General features: G+C 42.7%; 1 protein-coding gene across 1 annotated transcript in view; it reads left to right on the forward strand.

The window, feature by feature from the left end:
- Window positions 1-1131: 1131 nt before the first annotated feature.
- The window catches only part of CDH11 (cadherin 11), an 86034-nt gene continuing 68748 nt past the window's right edge, over window positions 1132-18417 (forward strand). Inside the window, exon 1 of the mRNA XM_040982086.1 lies at window positions 1132-1256. The gene's annotated coding sequence lies outside the window, so the exon portion shown is untranslated. The remainder of the gene's footprint in view (window positions 1257-18417) is intronic.

Below are 18417 nucleotides of genomic sequence, written 5' to 3' on the forward strand. Positions count from 1 at the left end.
CAGGGTGGTTATCCCCTGTCCTGGGTGGGCATCTCCAGAATTGCACATGTGGGGACAGTTTATTATCCTTATTATTGGTGTAGTTACCCAAACCTGGTGCTATGATAAAATCTTAGTAGATTTAAAATTCATATTCTATTCTTTTTGTTTGCTTTTTTGCATAAGATTTTGATTGTAGTGATATTTTAGCTGGAAGCAGGAGGACCAAGGCAAAGTGAATTTGGAAAAAAGAATCCAAAGTTGAATTTTTAAAAATTCAAAACAAGAAGCTATGCAAACCCATAATGTACTTTGAAGTGGTCCTGGAAAGTAGAAGATCTCAAGATGAAGGACAGTCAAGAACCCTTTTATGAGTCGTACAGGCGAGCTGTGCCAGGCAGTGCCTTGCTTGGTTCAGTGCCTTGCTTTCTAAAGATGACAGCTGTTTAGACATCCCATCCTCTTCTCTTCAGTCATTCATTCTACAAGTATACATTGAACAGCTGCTCTGGGCTAGGGAATGTGTTAGACACTGGTAGATAGGAAGATGAATCAGACCAAAATCCAGGCAGAACACAGCTCCCACGCAGAAATGCGGAGTGTGATGTGACAGAGCGGGTGGAAGTTGGTTTTGATGAAAGTCACAGCTCTGTTCACCCAGTGCCACTGTCTCCTGAGGTAGAGGTGACTTCTGCTGCCACCGTTACCAATGTCACCCTCGGTTTTGAAGTCTGTTATTTGACAAGAGTCCTGCAAGTTAGCCAGGTTGCTTTCGACTCAGAATTTTGCCAGAAATTGGCTTGGAGGCTTTATAGTTAGCCCCTTAGATTTGTCACTAGTGCAACAGCAACATGCATATGAACTACACAGCATGTTGCACACATTGAGTGTGTGGCTGCTTTTATATTTTTTATCAGGATTCTAAGCATTTGTGGTTAATTGCTGCATCTAGGCAGGTCTAAATCCATGGCAGGCATTTTCCTTGTTGTTTTTCACTTGTAATAACTTGTTTTTGACCATCTTTACCCAATACAATACATCTTTACCCTTTATATGAAAGTCTGAATTATGCAATTTTGTATCCCCATTTTGGAGCAGTATAATCAGGTCATGTCACCTCTAGGTTACTAATCATGTTTTCTTTTTCTTTTGCAGAAGTCACGGTGTTTTTGGTCCAGCGGCCCTGTGACATTCATTCCTGCTATTTTCTGAGTGGCCAATCAGATGGGTGGAGTATGTTATAGGAATTGGCAGCAAGTGTCCAATGGGTGAGGAAGGTAAGGAGGACCGATGTGCATGTCACTGTATATGTGGGAGCGGAGAAACGCCTTGCAGGCCCATCCCTGCACCCTGGCCTGAGTTAGACCTGGGAGGCAGAGACCAGCCTTTTTTCTGGGGCTGTGATTGAACATGACTTTTCAATGTTTCTGTTATTGAGTTCTCTTTATTTAACATCTATTATGTGGTGGAACAGGAATGATAATCTCTTTAACTATAGAGGATCCAGAGAACAAAGCTGCAACGAAAAGTATTGCAATTATTTTCAAGGGCTTGGTAGACAGACTGGCTGAGATAATTGCCAAGTTGCCTTTTTAAAATTTTCCTTTCTTTTGGCAAGAATTCTTAAAATAGAAACAAACCACCTTATATTGCATCAGTAGAAGAAAGTTCCAGGAGGCTGAGCCTTTTAGAACTCACAAGGCAGGCCATAGGCTGTGAGCCAGAGGCTTGATTTCAGTTTCCAGGCCCAGTCCTGCCCTGCACACTTCATGTACTCTTCGGTAAATGAGCTCATTTCTGGGTCACAGGGGTGCTTGAGTGGACCTAGCAGCTGTAATATCTCCCAGCCTTTAGAAATCTATAATCCTTTCAATTGCTTCCATCTGCTTAGTCATACCTGGAACTGTTTTCATGGCATATCCAGATACTGGATAGAAACATTTCTACCAGCATGGATTTCTACATATTGAGAGTCTAGACCTACTTATATAGGTGTCTGTAGCTCGCCTCTATGTGTGTGTGTGTGCCCAGCAGGGGCCTTAAATGCATAAGTAAAATCCCTGGCGTGATCTTTTTTTCCTGTAAACCCTCACTTAGTTCTGTGCCAGACATTTCAGGAACGTTGGCAAAGCTCACACAGATGAGAAATGTGGGAAAGATTCTTTATGTTCTTCAATCCCTCACTTCCAACAGCGACAGATTCCTATTGGTTCTGCTGTTTGCTAACTTTTGTAATATTCTGTATCCTTGCCGTCACCCCAAAACACAAAACCAAATTTGTTCTTTCAGTATTACTGAAATTACCACCTAATGGGCCTTGCTCTTCCTGCTTCTTAAATTGCAATTTATCTTCCATATTCTTACTGAACCAGTTCCTGAAGTCTGTGAAGTCTGTTTATACAACATTTTCTCCTAATTCACTTTCAGGTCAGATTTGAACCCCTTTACTTGCCTCTGAAGCCCTTTGATGATGGGGCTCCTGTTTTGATGTCTAAAATTGTTTCTCAGATTCTCCATCTCCACATCCAGCCCTCTTCATAGGTAAACACTCTGATATTTACTTATCAGATGCAACCTCATTAACCCAGATCCTCATAATGCCTCATCCTCGAGTGATGATAGCATGTACTTTGATTCTCACGCGGTGTCGTAATCGTCTGCTTACTCGTCTGTCTCCTAGGTGGACTTCAAGATTATTGAGGGCAAAACTTGTAAGCACTATATCTCACTCAGTAATTGTTTATTAAACAAAAGAATAGTGACTGTTAGTGTGTTTTAAATAGGAGCTGAGGAAGGAGTATGGCAGGTAACCACAGTGATAATAATGACAGCTAGCAGATGCTGCCTGCTTAGAGGAACAAGCTTATGGATATAATCTTCTTTGACCCACGTAAAAGACCTGATGTGGTAGATAACTATGAATGTCCGAAATTTTACAAATGAGAAAGCTCAGACTTATAGAAAATAAGCAACTTGCCCAAGGCCATGCAATTTAATTTTTATCCTTGAAATTGTAACCATAGAAAGTCTTACTTCAGCCAGAACCTATGTTTATCCTCTTTCTCCATTTGTGTGAATGAATCTCTTCCATTATGAACAAAAACGATTTCCTTCACATCAGGCCCAGCGGCTTTTTTTCAGCTGCTCACATAAACTAGTGTTAAGTACATAGGCACGGCATCCCCTACGACTGAAATCCATAAATTGCTTATGACTTGCACTTGTATTTGAATGTGCTTCTGTTTGGGGAGAACATTTCAGCTTGCAGATCTCTCAACTCTTTCTCCTATGCCCCGATCACTATTTATTATGAGGGTAAACAAATGAAAGCACTCGGAGAGGTAGAATAGCTATGCTTTCTGCAAATGTACCAATATGTTTGGAAAATTGTGTGTTTGACTCCTCTTACATTCACGCATTTCTCACTCATTTGTGCTGAATGAAGCCTGGTTTAGCAGATGAAACACATCCCTCCTGTGGATATGTCTGTGAATGATGATCATCTCATTTCTGCCAAGCCAAATGGCCTTTTCATTTCATTAGCCCTTTGAATTCTTCAGTAGGATGTGCAAGTGGCATTTTCTATTTTTTCAGATAATAGGGACAATTAGAATATGGTATCAATGAGACCAAGTCAAAAGTTAAATAGAAAGTGCTTGAATTTAATTTCACTTCTAGGGAATCTGTTAGGTTTCTTTTTCTTTTAACAAAGCCTATTTAGAAGAGCTTTGCATACATTTTATTCCAAAATAGGAAGGTAGATTATTGCAATGCTTGTAACACCATTAGAAGTGTTGCAAATGGAGCCATCCCCAGATGTTTCTGGATTAGCTCTTTGTTTTATGGAGAGAAATTTTGCAGCATGAGGGAAGAAAACGCTTCTTGGTGATTACATTGTCAGATTTGGGAAGAATAAAAGTAGCCAAAAACATGATGTTTTGATTTAAATCAGTCTAGGATGTCATTGATCCTTGAACAGTGACCTGGGACATACCAAGAATACAGTCAGAAACCAAAGGACACTTTTTCTTTCTTAAAGGACTTATAGTCAGGTATCTCTGTGTATATGACAATCAAAATCAGAGTTGAAATTGGGGAGATAAAAAGAGAGAGATGTGGGGGAAACAGAGATAATAGAAAATAGGTAATAGATAATAGAGATAGATGGAGATAGAGAACAAGAAAGAGAGGGGGAGAGAAGACTTTGAACAAATAATCTGATGGTGGGAATTTGGGTGAATTCACTGTATTAGCTGTCACTGTAACTTCCAGAGTAGAACTTGTGCTTCTATTCATCGTACATCTATCTTACATCAACATATTTCTTATAGCAAGGAAGAGATTCCTGGAGAAAATAGCAGGATAACGTTTCCTATGCCACCTTGTTGGATTTTTCATAGGACACTGGTACCCAGAAGTAAATGTCTTGAAAAAGTGAAGGGAACATGTCCTTTGATCAAGAAAAGTGTATACACATTGAGACCCTGCTGAGTATAATCAGCAAAGGCTTCTGGTCGTAGGTTACCCAACTATCTTTCATTTGCATAGAAGTCAATCTAGAAAGCTTTTTGGAAAGCAGCTCACCTGGCATTTCCACCTGGCTCTGCATTGTTCCTGACTGCTCAAAATGTTGGCAGCCAGTTTTCTAACCCCCTGTGACTGTTGAGTCTCTCTCTAATTGCACATTTCCTGTTTTGGGCTGTAGGCCACTATGGAAAAGGAGGTGTCATTGGAATCATAAACACTCAAGATCACTTTTTGATCACCCATTGCAGCTCTTCCGTGCATTAACCATGACTGTCATTTGGAGTGGATGTCTGGCACAGAGGATAGGATGGGCTTCAGAATGCCTGCATCTTTCACTGCAGTTTGTGAATTTGAGTGTTAGATCTACTTCCAGTTCCACATTCCTGCTAGAGCACACCCTGGAAGGCATCGGAAGATGGTTTAAACACTTGGATTCCTGCCACTGACATGGAAGACCTGGGTTGGATTCCTAGCTCTCGTTTTCATTTTGGCCCAGCCCAGGCTGTTGTAAACGTTTGGAGAGCTAACCAGTGGGCAGGAGATCTCCATCTAACCCTCACTCTTTCAAATAAATAAAACAACAAAATAAGCTTTTACGTTGTGATTGTCGCTACCTCAGTCAACTTAAGACTAGCTGAAGCTCCACCTACAGGACAATGTGAACATGTTACCCCTGTCTGAAATCAGGACCCACGCAGAGGTTGCTTAATGCAGCTAATGGGGAGCAGATGACAGAGACCATTCCTAAAAATATTGCTGAAGCTGATATTCATGGGGCATGTCCGCCTGCCAGGCCACTATCTTATTGGGATCACTGAAATTTTAAGTCCGAAGTGCAATTTTCATGGTTTCTCTCTAGATAAGAATGCTAGGATTCATAGATATTAAGAATTTGTCAGCAGTGGATAACACAGGGTCCCCAAGCCAAAACACAACCCTCAGTGCCTTCCTTTGAGCACTATGTATCTTCCAGTTGTTTTGTACCTTGCTCCAGACTTAACTAAACTGGAGGATAACTGTTACTCAAGTTATCTTGTGTTGGCTAGGTCTGAAATTCCGACTTGAACTGTAAAAGGGAGGCCTCATTGGTTATGTCCACTCAGCAGTAGGAAGCCAAACAGACACATAATGAGAGAGGAAAACAGAGATTTAGATATATTGGTTCATCTACCATCTCTTGGAGGTATCCTAATTGAGGCCTGGGACTATGGATCAGGTGAATAATGAGAAACCAAATGCACATGAGTCATTACAGCAATGAAAGCAAGGTTAAGCATTCAAGAATCTCTCCTTAATGTAAAGGACCTAGGCTGGTAAAGCAGCACCCATGGCACAGAAGTACTTCCAGAGAGGTGTCCAGATCTGTAGGGGCATGGAGGTGCTATGTCTGCTAGGCAGAGTCAAAGGGAGACTTCAGCGAGGGTATGATCTGTGGGTAGGCTTCTAGGAACAGATCAGGAAGGACTTTCTCCCCTTCAAGATCAAAGATCCTGTGCACTGCTCACATTGTCTGCGCACATCCTTTGTGCATTACATGGTGAGGAATAGTTTGGACTCAAACTGGTAAGGACTTTGAATACTGCGACAGGTAGTAACTCAATAAGATACTGTGATCCGGTATTACAGCCATGTGCTTTGCATCTAGGAGGATTATTTTCAGGTTTACACTCGTTGACTCATCAAGTAATTCCTGAAAGAATTCATGGCACTCTTCTGTATTCTGTGCCAAGGTAGAGGCATGCTTTTTGCAAACTCTGTTCTCAGGATCTGTGGTTCCACAGACAAATAGGCAACCACTGTCTCAATTGAAGAGAAAAAATTAACATGAGAATGACAGGATAGAATCTCTAAGACTTGACTTCCTGGCTATTAATTAGTCCATTTGTAAACATTAAACACATGTTTATTGGCTGCGGAGTCTGTTCTGAATTCACACGTGCACCTGAGAATAGACCATTGTGGTTCCTATTCACATGGAACAAATAGGTGTACCTCGGTAATCTCTGACCTCTTTCTGAGTTTATCTGTTTGCTTGAGTTGGGTCCATCAGGAAGGTTGAGCTGTCCCTGGAGTATTTCAGGAGAAAATCAGGCTATTGCCCTGTCTGCCTGCCTTCCTGGGTCTCCTGTGATTCCTAAGCTACAGTATCACTGTTCCCTCTGGAGGCTACTAACCCAAATTACCCTGTGCCTGTGGGGGACTCAGAGCTCCAGGCAACGGGAGAGAGCAAAGGAAAGGAAATGTAACAAGCCTGCTAAAATCCACCACCAATTTATTGTGCCTGCTGAAGATCTCAAAGTTTACTGCCTGACACCTGGCTGATGCTTCCGTTTGGAAGCCTTAGAAAAATTGTGCAGGGGACAGTGAGTTCATCTTTCTAAAGGGTCTGAATATTTGAATCTAAACGCTATCCCAAATGCGGTTGGGCTACCATGGCAACAGCCGTTATAGTTTAAAAAAATATTTATTTGAAAGACACACCCACAAAGACAGAGAGGAGCTCTCATTCTGCAGTTCACTCCCTAGCTGGAACTATTTCAGGGCCAAGGCCAAGAGCTGGGAATTCACTCCAGGTCTCCTACTGGGGTAGCTAAAGTCAATCAGTGGAGCCGTCACCATCATTGCATTTCAGAGGTGGCATTGCAGGGAGGCAGAGGTAGACATAGCACCCAGGCTCTCTGACGTGGAGCAGGGGATTGTGATCAACCAAGTAATGCATCAAAATACGCACCCCCCTTTTTGATTTTTTATTATTTGTTGGTTTACTTAAGAAAGGAATTTTTAAAAAGTCCTGTTATATATTTGAGGGAGATAGTGAGACAATATCTCTATAAATGACTTGTTGCAGATTTCCTCATGTGCTGTATTTCTGTCATTAACAGACACTTTTTAAAAAAATATTTTTCCTCTCAAACTTTTTTGAGTTTCCACTTGAAAAATGGACCTGGGGAAAATTGTTATTCATTGCTTGCCAGACATTTATTTTTATCATTTGGCCAAAAGGCAGTCACACTTTTTTTTTAGTTGTTGGCTCTCGTAGTTTCAGAATTTCAGGGTTGTGAGCTGGATCACACACACCTGTCTTCTTTGCAGAACCCCTCCCCCTCTTGGAGAGTCACAGCTTGTGCTCACCCAGGACCAGCCAGGGTGGCTGAGGCTCAGTGCCATCACCGTCCATCTCATTGCTGGCTTCCGCAGTCCTTCACCACTGAGCTGCAGCATCATCTTTCTAAATCGAAATTGTATCAAGTTGCTTTAACCTAAAGCCCCAGCTTCAGGAGTTTGCAGTCCCTTAGAGAATAAATAGCAAAGTCCTTTTCCTAACTTGTAAAGCTGACATAACCCAGCCCCAACTCCCTTTCATTTCCAGAGCCCTATCTCCCTTCTCCCATTAAACAAGGCATCTGTAGTCTTATAGTGTGGTTAGTAATGCCTGAACACGCTATAAGGCTTCACGTTTGAATTCTCTCTCACCTATTTTCTTTATCCCTGTTTTTCCGGGTGGCAGAGCAGAAGTTTTTCCTCCTGGTTGGTTTCCCAGACCCTAGGAGACTCTTTATCACGGCTCTGCCCTGTTGGAAGAAGCTGGGATTCCTCACTGTCTCACTGTAACTCCCATAGACACTGGAAACTTTATTCCCGTGAATCCATTTCTCTGTAGAAAAGCGGGAAACAAATGATAGTGAACAGTTATTTTGGTTGGAAGAGGTATATGATCTATTCTCAGTTTTGATTTGCACTGCTTGTGTTAAATGAAACCATCAGGCACTGTTTCTCCTGAGCTTAACCAAGGAGTTGGCACTGTTGTTCCTCTGCTAACACATAATAAAAGTATTTGTTTTTTGTTATGCAAGTTAAGCTGTTGAAGAAACAGTTTAGAGCCATGTCTTCTAGTGCAGTATGGAAGGCACATAAATGTTCTCAATAGCACTATCTCATCGAACTGGGACTTGGGCTCTATTGTGTGGGCCGTGTGCTGCTTAGAGCTATGACACACACTGTCTCTAAGTCTTAGGCTACTACTCTGTATCCATTTTAGACAGGCATACCAGCCTCACTCTGCAAGGCCCTGTAGAATTTGCATGTATCTTTCTATGCCTTATCAGTTTTGGATTCTTTTTTGAATGTCCTAATCCTATTCCATAGAAGAGTAAGATCAGGCTTAGTGAGGTTATGGAGTTTGAAAAATAAGAATTGTCCACGTAATGTTAGGCAGGGTGAGGATTTGAGTTCTCCCTCCCCTAAGAGGTCAATGTCAGTCTTCTTTCTGTCAAAGCTAAGAGTGCTCAACTCAAATTAAGATAGGTATTGCTTTATTTTTCTCCAACTTTCTTGTAAGTATTCAGACGTACAAGTCACAGTAGAGCCCAATTAAGGTAGAGTTGCTACTGAATGGAGCACTGTAGTATACCACTCAGGTCCCATTTCAGGGAAGGACTACTGAGCTCAGGCACTAGGAGTGCACTTGGCAGTCAGCATTCAGCTCTGCCCCATCGAAGTTTGCTTCATGTGTGGCTTCCAGACATGATATGTCTGTCCCACACGAGAGAATTGATTCATGATGGCTTGGCTATCTCAGCTGTATTCAGAATCAGTTTTAATGATCAGCCTGTCCCCAGACTACCTTACAGGGTGGTTGTTGTTTCGCCTTCTCTTTGTATCTGATTCTGCTATCGTTTCCTGGATGATGTTCCCAGGAGTCCTGCATCCTCCAACAATCAGCCCCACATGGAACTCTGGCTCAAAGTAGGTCCCCTATGGCATGCAACCTGCCACAAATTCTATTGAGTTTACTGCAACAAGCCTTCTTGTGTCTCTGCATGAGTAGACCAGATCCCCTTGTTTCTTCATTATCTTCAATGAATGCCTATTCACTGGATGTTTAGCACTGTGCTAGGTACCAAGATACTGCTGTAAGCAGGATAGAAAAGGATGTTTGGTTACATGGACTTATCAGTTATTTCTCTGAAGGCATATTAATATATCATGTATTTATCCAAATTCTGTGTCTCCCAAAATTGAAATGGACTGAGATGAGAGAAATCCCTCATTGTCTGAGTTCTGATAATAATGTTGCACAAGAAATACTATTCCGAAGAGGTCAGTAGCTGTGGCTTTGAGTGGTTTTCCGCTTTCCTGTCCTAGGACACCTCAGTCCCTTGTTTTTACCCCTTACTGAATACTCAGAATATGGAGTGGCTTATAAGGGATTTAAGCTGGAACAGGGAGGTCAGGGGCCAGGATGGCTGTCCAGAATGTGTTTTGAGAGGTTAGACTCAGATACATGTAAAGCCAGTGGGAATTCCTGCCAGGATTGGAAGCTGAATTGAGAAAGATAACATGGAAAGGATATAGGCCCAAATTTAACTTTCAGTACAGTGATGTAAAGGGGTTGCGTGTGCATGAAACGGGGAGTTCCTTACTGTTGCCCATAGTTGTTATTTGACATTTACAAATGGCGTAGCAGACTCTAACCAATGCTGTTGGTTCTCTCCTGGCTGCAGTCACTTCGACCTCTTCTCTTTCAGGTCCACTAGGATGTGTTGTCCTGTGACTGCCTCCTGAACACATTCAAGTCCACACAGATTCTGGAATATTGCATCTACTGTTAACTCAGTCCTGATTGTATCCTCACATTCCTCATTCCTTTTCATCCCCTCATCAATGTCTCTACTTCCAAGGTCTTCCTAATCTTAAAACTTCCAAAGCCATACATGCCACCCATCCTACAGTCTTGCTGCATGACATCATTATGTCTAATGGTTCATGGAAATTACCACACATTCCAAATATCTATTTCACTTCATAGTTGACTTTTTAAAAAGTGTTTATTTGAAGGACAGCATGATAGAAAACAGAAGAGGAGAGACACAGAGAGAGATGGTCCTTGTGCTGAATCATTCTCCACATGGCCACAACAGTCAGAACTGAAGCTATGTATCAGGAACTTCATCCTGAACTTCCACAAGGGTAGCAAGGACCCAAATACTTTAGCCATCTTCTGCTGCCTTCTCAAGAGCATTAAGAGGATGCTGGATTAGAAGCAGAGAAGTCAGAACTTGAACCAGTGCCCCTATATGGTATGCCCACGTGACCAGCAGTGGCTTAACGCACTGCAACCAAAGACTGACCCCACATGGTTGATTTAACACTGTGTGTGTTTCTTCCAAGTGATTCTCAGTCCCTTGAGGTTCAGAGACTTGGTTTGTGTTGCTCTCTCCTGTGTCTTGAATAGCAAGCATTGCTGTTCACACTAGTAGAAGCAACAAAAATATTTTTTAAATGAATGAATAACTAAGTCAAGGCATAAGTATCGGATGTTTTCCCTTAGAAGTCAATAGGCATATTGCAGTTGAGGTGCTTTCCTTAGAAAATAGTTTAGGATAGAGCATCTGGATGCTAAGATGAGCAGAATCTCCAGAAATCTCCATTTCTGAGTTCCTGCTGGACTGTTACTCAGCTTTGAGTGACATCAGTTCCCAGAGCACTCAACTTTGGAAAGGCAGCAACTGCCTGTTGGTTTCCATGGATGTGCAGCCATGCATTCACATGGGCCTTTTGAGCCTGCTCCAGTTGGCCCTACCCATCTTCCAGCAAGAGAGACCATGTATCTGTAAAACTCTGCAAAGTTCTGGCTGACATGTATCTTGGTACCCAAAATATTCCACTGAAGGAAACAGATAATAATAGACATGCACTTAAATGCTTGAGTAGGTATTAGTTGGAAAAACATTCCAATAGTCTATGTTTATAAAACCTGTTAGTATGAATTTTTGAAATAGCTCTTACTTCACTTTATTCTAGACAAATGGCGTTTGTAGCCATTTAGATATTTTACTTCAATTATGTGCTGGTATTGTAGGGAGAAGGCTTCTGACAATAGCGAGGCATAAGTGATTTTTACTGTGCTTCCATCCCTAGTCCCATTGCTAAACTTAACTGGACAGTTCATTAAGATGAAAAATTAACAGTATGTGCTTTAGGGTGAAACATCATGGAAAATGACAGCTTGTGGAATTCAGGAAGCAGACAGATGACAAACGTGCTGGTCTTTGGAAAATGTGATGATTTTTCCAGTCAGCTAATATAGATGCATTTCCCAGATAACTACTGTGTGTTCAGATCTTGCCTCAGGTGTTGAGGGAAAAAGCAAAACCACAGGAAACATGGTTATTACACTCCAAGAAAATGCCATGTATTTGGAAAGGGTGGGAAGATTTCAGCAGTCAACTCTGAAGCTGCAGACAGGTAGGCAAGTGCTACAGTGGTGCTTGTTAGAGTAAGTCACTGTGGACATAGAACATATTTATCAGACCTTGAAGGATAGCAGGCTATCGATTAGTAAAATATGTTATACAACAGCTCTTGTAATAGCTATCACGTTGCTTTAGGGAGTTAATCGACGTGTCCTCAAGTTAAATATTAGTGACCCATTGATGCAGTCCTTTGCAAACATATTGAGAAATACTGTTCTAGCTTGAAAGAGGAGACTTTTTACACGAATTATAGCAGAATGAAATTGTCATTATTTTTCTAAAGATTTATTTATTTTTATTACAAAGTCAGACATACAGAGAGGAGGAGAGGCAGAAAGAAAGATCCGTCCAGTGATTCAATCCCCAAGTGACCGCAGTGGCTGGTGCTTCATCGATCCGAAGCCGGGAACCAGGAACCTCTTCCAGGTCTCCCACGTGGATGCGGGGTCCCAAAACTTTGGGCCGTCCTCAACTGCTTTCCCAGGCCACAAGCAGGGAGCTTGGATGGGAAGTGGAGCTGCCGGGATTAGAACTGGAGCCCATATGAGATCTCTGCGCATTCAAAGCGAGGACTTTAGGTGCTAGGCCACGCTGCCGGGCCCTGTCATTATTTTAATTTTTGAATTCTACACAGCCAGATTATAGAGAATTCAATTCTTCAGTGCAGAGAATTAGACTCAAAGAGAGCAAGGTGACAGCAGAACAGTGCTGAAAGCTTCCTTCCTGCATTTACTCATTCCGCAGATGAAGAAACCATGTTCCTTGTCCAGGAATCAGTGGAGCTAGAAACAATGGAGCTGCTGTTTTACCTGTAGATCTGCTAACTCTGGTGTCCAGATGCTTTCCACCCCACCGTGTGGTGACCCGGGAAAGGCAGACATTCCCACTCTTGTGAAAGCATGAACGGTGGCCGTGATGAAGACAGCTTTGTTCTTCTGAGTGCTTTAGAGTTTGGAAGGTGCCCTCATCTTTCTCCTCTGTTGTCGTAACAGCATCCTTGTGAAGTGGGGTCAGTACTGGTGTGTGAGCGGGTGTAAACCTGCTGCAGGAATGGGGTGTGTCTCAGGAGAAGAGAAATAAGCCCAGGTCTGCCTTTTCAAACTGCTCAGAGATCACTGCCTTCTCTTTCCCAGATGGTTAAGGGTTTGCTTCCATGCTCCCACCGCCATGTGGGACCCTGCCTCTGCCCAGACTTTGACACACATCCTGTTTCTCCAACACAGGAGGAGTTGCTAAGTGAAACCAGAGAGCTGTGAGATTCACGGGCATTGGGAAACAGGGCTTAGAATGAGATGTCCTGTTCGTTAAAGAAGGAAGGAAGTGCTGTTGCTTTTCTCCTTTGTAGAAGGTGTAAGCACACATTTCCATTGTGAAGGCTGAGTCTAGATTCAAGTTGCTTGAATCATTATCTCCCCCATGGTTCATGACATTGCTTTTGATGTCATTCTCAGCTTACCAGTGTAAATAATGGGTCAAATTCCTTTCCTGCTGGACAGAATGGGAATCTGACTTGGGATTTGTAAATACTGTTGCATGTAATTTATTTTCACAGGGACATTTTCTACCCCAGCAGACAGTGAAGCTGCCTGTGGAGGAGTCAGGATGCATTAACTGAAGCAGTGAGATCAAAACAAAAGCTCTGTTTGCAGTCCCCTGCCAGAGCCCAGTCCCGGCAGTCTACACTGCTGGGCTGCATTCAGGAAGCGTAAAGAAAATTAGATCTTCTCTGAGTCAGAAGGAATGGGGGCTTTTGAAACAGAAGTCTTGAACGGCAGATGTTCTCTGTCCCCATTTCTTCACAGCTTTGTTAGCTTTAATGGAGTGAAAAGAGCAATTTCTTTTCATTTAAAGAATTAATACTTCTTTTGATGCATCCCAGCTCATTTCAGAGTGTTTGGTGTCTTCTTTATTGAAAGAGTCAAATGTGCCACCTGACTTTAGAATGGTAGTTCCTGGATTCTAGTCTTTTATCGACCACTCACTGGGCAAATGACCACTCCATGTTTCTGTGGTCCTTTGTCAAACGTGGTCAACAGCAGGGAGATTATCATAATTAACCAATAATCCATACCTGAGAATTTCGTGACAACAGAGGCAGTCACTTTTCTGTGTCCAGGCCAATGCCTGTCGTATAGGATGACCCCTAAAGCTACAATCAGGGGAACTGTGATTGCAAGGTGCAAGTCTATACAAGGCCCTGGATCCAGGTGTTTCCAAATGCGAGGCTGTGTTGACAAAGCTTTCAGTCACTGATGAAGTCCAAGGTCGTAGCTGGACTGCTTCTAGCATGTGTTGCTTGTGAGGCAGTCAGGGCACAACCTCCCCGTGGGCTCACCATGGGCCGATGCGCCTCTCGGCAGAAGGATAGTTGTTATAAAATGCCCTGCAGAATACAGAAGCAGCAGAATACGTGGGGACTGTTGTGTGTGCTACAAAGAGCCAGGCTGCCTGCGTTGGGATTTTGCATCTGTGTCTGTCATTGAATGGAAGAGGAACTTGCTCTTGCCGACTCTTACTAATTGTATTCAAAGACAAGAGGAAGCTGTGATGGTCCTAAGTCCCTCACAGACCAAGGAAGGACTCACTCTTTGTGGGGTTATGTTTGTCCTGTTCTGTCTCCACAGCAGTGCAGCCCAGCACCCGGGAGCAGAGCTGGGGATGGGTCCTAGGCTTGCTTTCAGCTTGATTGTTATCTGGCTAGATGACTTTGGAGTTTCATCAGCCCTCAGTTTTCTCCTCTGTGGAGTGGGAGTGTTCTTTATTATTATTATTATTATTATTATTATTATTATTATTACTATTGTTGCTGTTGTGATAAACTAACACAGGCTTAGAGCTTTCAAACACAGAACTCGATTAACTTAGCATGTCAGGTATCAGAAATTCCAGGGGGTCCCCAATGCTCCCATCGGGTTGCCCTAAGGCTTGTGTTCTTGTGACTCTCAGGGAGAACTCATTGTCTTGTCCTTTTCAGCCCCAGCAGCTTCGTGTGTTCCTTGGCCTGTGGCCTCTTTCTCTGTTTCCATTCGGGTCCTTTCAACAGCTGCTTCTCTGCACATCTCTGTCACAGATCGTCCTGCCTTCCTCTTAGAGTTCACATGGATAATCTAGGATAATGTCCCCATATCAAAATCCTTAATTGGACCACATTTGTGAAGTTCTTATTGACAACAAAGTGGTATGTTCAAAGATTTTGGGAATTTTTTGGGGGGTACAGGCCTTATTTGTTATTTTTTTTGAAAAAAAAATTAAACAATTTGAAAGGCAGATTCATGAAGAAGGGCAAAAGAGAGAGAGAGAGGGAGGAATTAGGAGTTTCATCTGGGTCTCCCACATGGATATCAGGGATCCACACACTTGGGCCATCTTCCACTGCTTCCCTAGGCATCTTAGCAAGGAGCTGAATAGGAAATGGAGCATCTGGACATGAACTGATGCCCACATGCGATGCCAGCATCAGAGACTGTGGCTTCACCACAATGCCACAATGCATGCCTCCTGGGTTGGGGGGCATGACTATGAACAGTATCTACCTCATAGGAGTATTGCAAGAATCAAATGGTATACTGCCTATGAACTTTCTAGCACAGTCCCCAGCACACAACAACTCAATACATTAGAATTGACATTTTATTTTATTTTATTTGGAAGACAATGAGACAAAGAGAGCCCTGTTCTGAGGCATACAGAGAAGCTGACAGAACTCTCTCATCCATGACCTAACTGCTTAAATGTACCAGCAACTGGGCTGTGCCAACCACAGCTAGACCAGAACACAGTCGATGTTCCCAGCGTGGATGCAAGGGACTCAATCACTTGAACCTGTATCTGTTGCTTCTAGGATCTACTTTATTATGATGCTGGAGTTGGGAGTGAAGCTGAATCCCAAATCCGGGTGTCCCAAGCAGCTTTTAAAGTGCCAGGTCAAGCTTCTGTCCCCTCTATAAATGTTTCTCCTGACCTCTCCCCTTTTAGTATTACTAATTTGCTTACATACCTCTAGGACTCATCCAGAGGCTGCCACAGTTCTACAAGTGGGCAGGGGCAGTGTCCCTGTGTATCAAGTGGCTGGAATCTTCCATTCATATGAGCCGTGGTAAGAAGCCTTTCTGCAGGGAGAGTCTTACTGAATGAAGCTCCCTCCAGCAACATTGACTTGCTTCGGTGAGGCCTCCTTCCTGAGCTCCAGCTTTCTTGCTTGCAAGTTGAGGTCCTTCTAGTGTGGTTTTGGGGGGTTGTGGAGATTGACTCTTTTACTTCCTGATCCAGGATGAATCATAGGATGTGTGAATTTGTGTTAAGGTGTTTTCACTGACTACATATTGTAAAATTACAGTGACAGAAACAACAGCCAGCCTGTGACTCCCCATGGGATTCACTAATAGGGTTCCTAATTTCAGGAGTGTCTCTCCACAGGCTAGGCTGTGCAATGACATATGTTGGAGGGTGGCATTAGCTTTTTTTGTGCTTTGAGAGGGCCAGCAGACAGTTGAGGATTTGATCTGAGGTTTCCAAGCATCATGCAAAAGTTTGATTCTTCCAGTTAGATGACTTTTGTGGATCAGAAATTGAAAAGGGTAGGAAAAGTATGAAGGGAAAGAAAGTTGCTCATGTGTCAAACAATGGTTGATTCTCTCACTGTTTAACTTCTGTTATTCCCTGTGCAGGGGACATTTTATGCCTGTTTCTCCCATAAGAAAACAGGAGGGATTGAATAATATAACTTTTTCAACACAGCTGGTAAGTGGGCCAAGTACAAGAAAATTGAACTAGCATTTTAAATCCAAAATGTAGTTTCTTAGGTGTAATAGTGAGCCCTGCCGTAATATGAGCCCTCAAAATTTCTCTTATGTGATGGCCTGCAGAGCGGGCTGCTGTCACACAACTGCCCACCCCCTGGAATGTCTCCAATCTAAGTGACAGAAACCCAAGGTCATGACTTGTTTATTTTAAGCATCTTCTTTCTGCACCTAGAATTCATGCATCAAACATCTCTGTTTACCTTGCTATCTTTCACCTGTGCTTTGTCTCTGATTCAGACTGCAAGTTTTTCAGGTGATTTTAAGCAGAAAGGCAAGTGATCAGTGCCTGTAGAGTAGATTGTGACTTAAGCATTCAAGTCATCCTTCATGCCTTCAAAGTTAATCTCCCATTGGAGCTGGGTGTTAATTGCCTGTGACATCACCCAGGCTGATGGTATCCATGTAACTTGTCTGTGGGTCTGCTTTTTTGGAATCCTTGCAGAAATAACAAGGAGTCAGTCTTGAGAGAATACATGATGCTCCCAAGTTTATCCATGGGCAAGATGAACACGGAACTCAAGGGAATGTGTCTTTTGACATGTGTTGCAATGAACAGTGATTTCTGACCTGAACAACTTGGGGCTGTACTTCTTTTCTGACTTCAGCACTGTCTCCATCAGTATATCTGTATGCAGGGGCTCTGGCACATTCACAGGATCAGTCTTTTTAATTGAATCCACAGTCTGTTTGGAATAAGAACATTGCAGGCACCTTCCTGTAAGCAGGTGCAGTGTTGGATGCAGTGCTTGTGGTATACTGAGAAGGGAGCCATGCATCTGAATCAGCCCACAGTCAAGGGACACTAGGATGATGCGGGGTTGGGGAAGTACAGAGTACAGTTAATATAGATACTAAAGAATTTGAGCAGCCCACTTAAAAATTGAATTGTTTAAAGCAATGCCTTTAAAATGAGAAGACCAGGGAAGGGTGCTATGGCTTGGTTGACTAGACTTCCACCTGAAAGACCGATGCCAGTTCGAATCCTGGCTGCTTCACTTCCTATCCAGCTTCCTGCTTATGGCCCAGGAAAGAGACAAAGGATGGCTTAGATCCTTGGGCCCTTTTCCCATGTAGGAGACCGAAAGGAGGCTCCTGACTCCTGGCCTTGAGTGAACTCTGCTCTGGCCATTTAAGCCATTTAGGGTGTAAGCCAGCAGATGGAAGACCTATATTTTTCTCTTCCTTTGTTCCTGCAATTCTGTGTTTGAAATAAAAATAAACCTTATAAAAAAATTGAGATCAAAAGTTCAGAGTCACAGTGACGATGTGACCTTTAATTTCTCTATCTGTAAGGTAGGAATCACATTTGCACAAGCCCACTGGGTCATGTGCAAACAAACAGAAGCAAATAATGAGTGTTCAGCATAGTTTGCAACAGGGAAAAAGTACCCAGTAACTGTTAGCCAGTGCTATCAACTACTATTAACTGTGTCCTCCTGGACTCACAATATTGAGCAGATGCAAGCTGAATTGGGGCTGATTAAGGGGCTGTCCACTCACATTTGGAAACTCTATTTTCTCTCTTTGGGGGCACTATTTTCAGCCTCAGTGTTACTGTCAACAATGGCCTTCGTCTTCACTAGCAATTCTGAATATTAATAACCATGAGTTATTCCTTCATTACCCATCAATAAAACAAGGATATTAATAACCCTTACTTTTGACTGTTGATGTATGAAATGAGCTAATGCTCATGAAGGCCCTTTGCAAATTACAAAGTGCTATAAAATGTGAATTTTAGAAAGTGCTCTGCTTCAGGTATTTCATAAACAATGTGAAAAATTGAGGTCACATTCTGCTGATATTCAAAGAGCATTTGTGCCTTCACAATGAAGGATGTAGCTGCACACTGT

Source organism: Ochotona curzoniae, unplaced genomic scaffold, assembly GCF_017591425.1.
Source record: "Ochotona curzoniae isolate NIBS_2020 unplaced genomic scaffold, NIBS_Ocur_1.0 contig_3622, whole genome shotgun sequence".
Lineage (NCBI taxonomy): Eukaryota > Metazoa > Chordata > Mammalia > Lagomorpha > Ochotonidae > Ochotona > Ochotona curzoniae.